Genomic DNA, 7,226 nt, shown 5'->3' with positions numbered 1-7,226 from the left:
CTCCACATAGCCCCAAGACACTGTTACTGTGTCCTCCCAGGGGAGATAACTATTATCATTCCAATAGGTCCCAGTCACCTGAGACACTCCCCGAGAGAGCTTTACAGATATCATTCCATCCGGCCTCAGTTTTCCGAGACACTCTCTCCACTAATGGGTCAGAGGCTAGTGTAGGGGGGTGGTAACGGAATTGGCTATAATGCAACATAAGTGTAGGTCTTTTCTCCTCCCAAAGTTAAGTTTAAGGCGAAAACTGCATTCAAATTGTTTTGCAGTGTTTTATATGTATATGTAGTCCGCATGTTTGTAACTGTTGTTTTCTGTCATTTTTACTTAGTATTATTTCATAATGGGTTATGAAATTGTGATTTATTTAAAAAGTATTAAATGTTTAATTTTCCCTTCTTTCCCTGATTTCCTGTTAACTAGTAAAATGAGAGAAACAGACACATTCAGATGGGCTGGAATGGGAATAGAAGGCGAGCTTTTTATGTTTACTTAAAAGATAAAGGTGACATGAGTTTCAGAAACACTAATGTAGAACATACATTCCCAGTTTTCTATGTTTTAAATGGTAGTATAGTATTACCTTTTGTTGATAAATTATGGTTTGATTACTTATTCCTTGTCAGACATTTTGGCTTTCCCCCCCAAAAATCTCTGAACCTACTTTATATTTCCAGTTGTTTGTTGCTAGTATATAAAAGTACAATTGATTTTTTTAAAGACTTTTTTTAAAAAGATTTTATTAGGGGATTGGGGGAGTAGAACAGGGTTGGGGAATTGGGGAAGGGGACCAGCCAAGTTGCTGTTCTTCAGTCCTCATTGTGGAGGGTGCCAGTCGCCATCTGGCCTCCTGTCGGCAGCTCGTGGCCTCTAAGCTCAGTCAAGGTGCTGTGTTCAATCTTAGTTGCGAGTGGGCGTAGCCAGCATCCCATGCAGGAGTCGAACCAGCAGCCTTGTTATTAAGAGTGCATGCTCTATCTACTGAGCCATCCGGGCGGCAGCTCAGCTCAAGGTGCCGAGTTCAGTCTTAGTTGCGGGTGGGCATAGCCCACCATCAAACAGGCAATCTTGTTGTTACATCCTCTGAGCCATCCTGCCACCTGTTGGTAGCTCAGCGACAGCTCAGCTCAGGCGCAGCATCACTGGCCCATGTGGGAATCGAACTGGCAGCCCTGTTGCTCAGAGCTTGCTCTCTTAAGCCAACTGTTAACCAGCTGAGCTACTCAGCCGGTGTAAGACTTCGTTTTTTTAGAGCAGTTTTAGGTTTACAACAAAATTGAGAGGAGGGTACATAGATATCCTGTACATCCCTGTCCCCTTACATGCATAGCCTCCTATTATCAACATCACTCGCCACAATGGTACATTTTTTACCAAGGGTGAACCTATATTGGCACATCATAATCACCCAAAGTCCACAGTTTACCTTAGGATTCACTCTTGTTGTTATACGTTCTATGGGTTTGGGCAAATGTATAACGACACATATCCATAATAATATCAGAGTATTTTCACTGCCCTAAAACTCCTCTGTGCTCTGCCTATTCTCCTCCCCACGCTACCCCTACCCCCAGCAACCACTGATTTTTTTTTAGTCTCTCTAGTTTTGCCTTTTCCAGAATGTCATATAGTTGGCACCATACAGTACGAAATTTTTTCATATTGGCTTCTTTCACTTGGCAATATGAAGTCAGACAATTAAGTTTGCAACTTTGTTGCAGCGATGTTGCTAACCTTTTTTGATATCAGAGGGATTATTCATTATGAATTTGTACCAACTGGACAAGCAGTTAACCAAGTTTACTATTTGGAAGTGCTGAAATGGCTGTATGAAAAGTTAGAGGACCTGAACTTTTCGCCAGCAATTCATGGCTCTTAGATCAAGACAGTGCACCAGCTCACATGGCACTGACTGTGAGGGAGTTTTTAGCCAGTACACAAATAACTGTATTGGAACACCCTTCCTACTCACCTGATCTGGTCCCCAATGACTTCTTTCTTTACCCAAAGATAAAAGAAATATTGAAAGGAAGACATTTTCATGACAGTCAGGATATCAAAGGTAATATGATGACAGCTCTGGCCATTCCAGAAAGAGTTTCAAAATTGCTTTGAAGGGTGGATTAGGCACTGGTGTGGGTGCATAGCTTCTCAAGGGGAGTACTTCAAAGGTGACTAGTGATATTCAACAATGAGGTATGTAGCACTTTTTCTAGGATGAGTTCACAAACTTAATTGCCAGATTTCGTATATATTTAAGGTTCTTTCATGTCTTTTCATGGCTTGATAGCTCATTTCTTTTTAGTGCTGACAATATTCCATTGTCTGGATGTACCACAGTTTATCCATTCATCTACTGAAGGACATCTTGGTTGCTTTGTTTTTGGCAATTATGAATAAAGCTGCTGTAAACACCCATGTGTAGGTTTTGCGTGCACAGAAGTTTTCAACTTCTTGGGTAAATATCAAGGGGTGCAATTGCTGGATATATGGTAAGAGTGTTTAGTTTTGTGAGAAGCTACCAAACTGGCTCCCAAATTGGCTGCATTCCCAGCAGCAATGTGTGAGAGTTCCTGTTGCTCCACATACTTGCCAGCAATTGGTGTTGTCACACAATTGATTTTTCATATTGACTTTGTATCCAAAGGATGAAGGAATGACATATATATATATATATAATCTTGCTAAACTCTTTGATTAGTTCTACTAGCTTCCTATCTATATAGATGATGATATCTGTGGAAAAGACTTCTTTCCTTCCAATTTTTATGCTTTTATTTCTTTTTATTTTATTGCACTGCCCTGGTCTTTGAGTTCCATGTTGAGTACAAATGGAAAGAGTGCAGTGAGACGAGAAAGAAATAAAAGGTGTAGCACCTCTTCTCTCTTCCTCTGTTTAATGAGTAAGATTAATGAATTGGCCCTTTCATCAACATGAAATGCCCTTTATCTTTGGTAATGCTCCTGATTTGAAGTCTACTTTGTCTAAACCTTATATAGCTTCTCCATTTTTCTTTTTTTTAAAAGATTTTTATTGGGGAATTGGGAAGAGAAACAGACAAGTTGCTGTCCTTTTTGTTCTTCAGTCTAGTTGTGGAGAACGTCGCTTCACTGACCCATGTTGGTATTGTGATCATTGCACTCTTCCTGGCTGAGGCAGATTGGTTGCTGGCCATTGAACGGCTGCTCACGCTGGCTCAGGGCAGCTCATGAAAGCGCACGCCAGCTGCCGGCCAGCCCCATTGCAGCTTATGCCATTGCCGGCGACTCATGGCAGCCAGCTCCAGGTCGAGCTGTTGTTCACCATCTTAGCTGTAGAGGGCGCAGCATCACTGGTTCATATGTGGGATATGAACCAGGACCCTGCTTGCTGCTCAGAGCTGGCATTCCAAGCCAACTCTTAACCTACGCGCCACTCGGCCAGCCCTCTCCAGCTTTCTTATGATTAGAGTTCTCATGTTATATTTTTTCTGTATGTCTACTTTTGACATAAGTCTATGTGTCTCATGTCAACAGTATAGTTAGGTGCTGCCTCTTTTTTTAACCTCTTCTTACTGTCTCTTTCCTTTTAAATGAGGTGCTTAGTCCATAAATACTTAATGTTAGTGATATGGTTAGATTTAATTTTAAGTTTGGTTTTTTTTACCCACTGCAGCAGGGGTTGCAGCCTATACCGATGCCAGCGACTCACGGCAGCCCAGCTCCAAGTTGAGCTGCTGTTTAGCATCTCAGCTATAGAGGGCAGTGTCACTGGCCCTCATATGTGGGATCCGAACTGGTGCCCTCTGGCATCCCGCGCCAGCTCCTAAACAATGCGCCACTCGGCCGGCCCATTTTTAATTTTCTTAATGAAGTCTTTTGGGAGATAGGTTGCTTTTTTGATGTTTGTTCATCTCATTAACAAAAGGTATCTGTAATTAGAATTAGAGATCTATTTTCCACATACACTTAAGTATTTCTAGTTCTATGATTGTCAGCTCTTGTAGTGCGCTTTGAAATTTTTTCTTAAAATGTCTTACCTGACTTCTCAAAGTGGTGTATAGCCTTAATAGTGTCACTAGATTGTAAAATGTATAAGAAAACTCAACATTCATATTAGTTGGTCAGCTGAATACTGGTGTCTACTTATTATGACTTACACATCTAATAAAACCTGTAACAACTATGAATTATGAGATGCCATGTAATGTTAACTTTAAGAAATTTTTTGGTTCATAATATATAAGGAACATAAGTACAATATTTTTAAATTACGTTACATTTTTTATTCCGAATTTGGAAGGTGGAAGCAGTTTTTCTTACAAAAAATACGTAATTGAAAGAATTTATATTACAGTATTTATAAATGTTTATATGCCTTTTTCAAAGGTAAATATTTGTAGAGTTTGTATACTATTTGAAGGATCTACATACTCTTTCATACACAGAAAGTTCAACTTAAAACCTTCCTTTTCTCTGTAGGTTAAGTATTTGTAAAGTGTTTCAAGAGACAATGAGGAAATGGCTCAATGCCTCAGTCAGGGAGAATTCCAGTGACATCTGCAGTGGAGAATTATGTGGAGATGGGAAACAGAAGAGGCCAAGATTGGATGGAAGAGCAGGTGGGGGAGCAGGACATTAGGTCAGATATAATAAAAACACTTACGTGGAATTAAAAAATATTTTTGTGTGTGTACTTTGTGATTGTACTTAATAGAAGAATAAGAAAGACTTGATCAAATCACCTGTGGTCTAAAGAAGAAGGATTATATATTTATGTGAATAATATAGAGTAATGAATGTGGCAGAGCTTTGTAGAATATTCTTGTTATGAAAAATAGCTAGTATTTTATGTTTCAGGCTTTCAGAGTAAATTAGGCACCTTTATCTTTTTATTTTTTCTGGTCAAGACCCTACTGTGAGGTTGTGTTAGTTTGCAGTGAAATTCTAAAAGTATCAGTTCTGATATTTAAAAGAATGTTTTTGTAATAGGGATTTAAAACAACTTTATTTTGAAATAATTTTATAAATAGAGAAAAAGAATAGTACAAAAAATGTCTTACATTCTCACATTCATAAATTTTGTTACATGTTATTTATCGTTCTCTGGAGATCAAAGTGTGTGTGTGTGTATTTCTGAAACTTTTTTTTTTTTAAATTACAGCTTTTAAAAAAAAATATTTTATTGGAGAATTGGCGGGGGGGAACAGCGCTGGGGAATCGGGGAAGGGGAACAGACAAGTTGGTGTCCTTTTGTTCTTTAGTCTAGTTATGGAGGATGTTGCTTCACTGGCCCGTGTTGGTGTTATCATTGCGCTCTTCCCGGGTGAGGCAGATCGATCGCAGGCCAGTGGATGGCTACTCACTGCGGCTCTTGGCAGCTGACACTGGCTGCCAGCCACTCACGGTAGCTTATGGCAGTCCACTGCGGCTCTGTTGCAGCCTATGCTGTTGCTGGTGACTCGCGGCTGCCCAGCTCCAGGGTAAGCTGTTGTTCACCATCTTAGCTGTAGAGGGCAGTGTCACTGGCCCTCATGTGGGATCCGAACCTGGACCCTGCTTCTCAGAGCTGGCGTTCCAAGCCAGCTCTTAACCAACGTGCCACTCGGCTGGCCCGCATTTCTGAAACTTTTGAGAGTAAATTGTCGACATGCCCCTTAACTCCTAAATACATCAGCATATATTTCCTGGAACAAGGGTATTCTCTTATATAATCACAATGTAATCATATTCAATTTTTTTCTTACTTTTTTTTTACCCTGTTTGAAACTAGCCCCACATACTATATAGCAGACTACAAGCACTATGAGGCCAGCCTCAGTATTACTTTTACAATCACCAAGACTGGTGTTCAGAACCAATGGAAAAGGGAACCGGAGGGTTCATTTCATATTCAGCAAATTTAACATTAATACAATACTCTTGTCTAATATACAGTCTATATTAAAGTTTTGCCAATTTTCCCAATAATGCCTTTTATAACAGCTTACCCCTTTTCCCCCCATCTAGGATCCAGTCAGGACCGAGCATTGTCACAGTTCTTTAGTTTTCAGCCTGGCACAGTTGCTAAGCCTTTCTTTGTTTTTCTTGTCAGTGACATTAAAAATACGCATGAAAAAAGGCTTAGCGCCAAAGAGGAATTTTTAAGGAATGTTAAAATTAGAATTTGTTAGAAATCATTTGAATTTCTTCTTTATAATTCTGCTCATGAATTTTTGGGATGCCATTTTTAATGTCATTGCTTTGGCTTTTTCTGTACATGAATGGTCTCCTTTCATTTAATCTAGCTCAGTTGCCAGGAAGATACTTTTAAACATTCTAGTTTTCATCTTAAAGTTGGGTTGAGCTTGCCAAGAGGATTAGGACAAAAAAAGCTCAAGATGCTAACATTAGTCTATTCACATGAAGTGGAACTAGTGAGCGAGAATGGAACCTTTTACTTCCTGATATTTCTTGAATTGCTTTTTTGAATGGCTTATTGTGAAGTAAATTTAAAATCAGTTAAGAGTTTATACCATAGAATTTGCTATAAACAGGTAAGGTAATGAACTATAATGAACATCAGCTTTGGAGCTGGATCGATCTGTTTTGAATCCCGGTGATACTTGTTACTAGCTGGGTAGCCTTGACCAAATTATTTTACCCTAGAGGAGAATTCTGGTAAAATAGAGATGGTAATGTCTGTAGTACAAGTGTTTTTGTGAGCATTAGAGATAATGAATGCAAAATGCCTATTATTGCCTGGTAATATATAGTTGGTACTGAAGAAATAGTTATCATCCTGGTGGCAGCTCAGCTCAAGGTGCCGAGTTAAGTCTTAGTTGCGGGTGGGCGTAACCCACCATCGAACAGGTAGTCTTGTTAGGAGCACGTGCTGTCACCAGCTGAGCCATCCTGCCACCTGTTGGCAGCTCAGCTCGTGCGCAGCTCACTGGCCCATGTGGGAATCGAACCGGCAACCCTGTTGCTCAGAGCTCGTGCTCTTAACCAACTGAGCCACTCAGCTGGCCCATGTATTTTCTCTTTTAAACAACCTTTAAAAATATAAAAACAGGGCCGGCAGAGTGGCGCGATGGTTAAGAACTGGCTTGGGATGCCAGAGGGCCCCGGTTCGGATCCCATATATGAGGGCCAGTGACACTGCCCTCCACAGCTAAGATGCTGAACAGTAGCTCAACCTGGAGCTGGGCTGCCGTGAGTTGCCGGCGACGGCGTAGGCTGCAGCCCCTGTGGCAGTGAGT

General features: G+C 40.4%; 2 protein-coding genes across 2 annotated transcripts in view; both read left to right on the top strand.

Moving 5' to 3' along the window:
- Positions 1 to 7,226, top strand: part of CCDC81 (coiled-coil domain containing 81) — a 112,757-nt gene that overhangs the window by 9,444 nt on the left and 96,087 nt on the right. The window lies entirely within an intron of this gene.
- HIKESHI (heat shock protein nuclear import factor hikeshi) overlaps positions 1 to 7,226 on the top strand; it is a 38,181-nt gene that overhangs the window by 13,482 nt on the left and 17,473 nt on the right. The window lies entirely within an intron of this gene.

Source organism: Hipposideros armiger, unplaced genomic scaffold (genome assembly GCF_001890085.2).
Source record: "Hipposideros armiger isolate ML-2016 unplaced genomic scaffold, ASM189008v1 scaffold_79, whole genome shotgun sequence".
NCBI lineage: Eukaryota > Metazoa > Chordata > Mammalia > Chiroptera > Hipposideridae > Hipposideros > Hipposideros armiger.
Note: the sequence above shows the minus strand (reverse complement) of the source record. Positions and strands in the feature narration are given on the sequence as shown.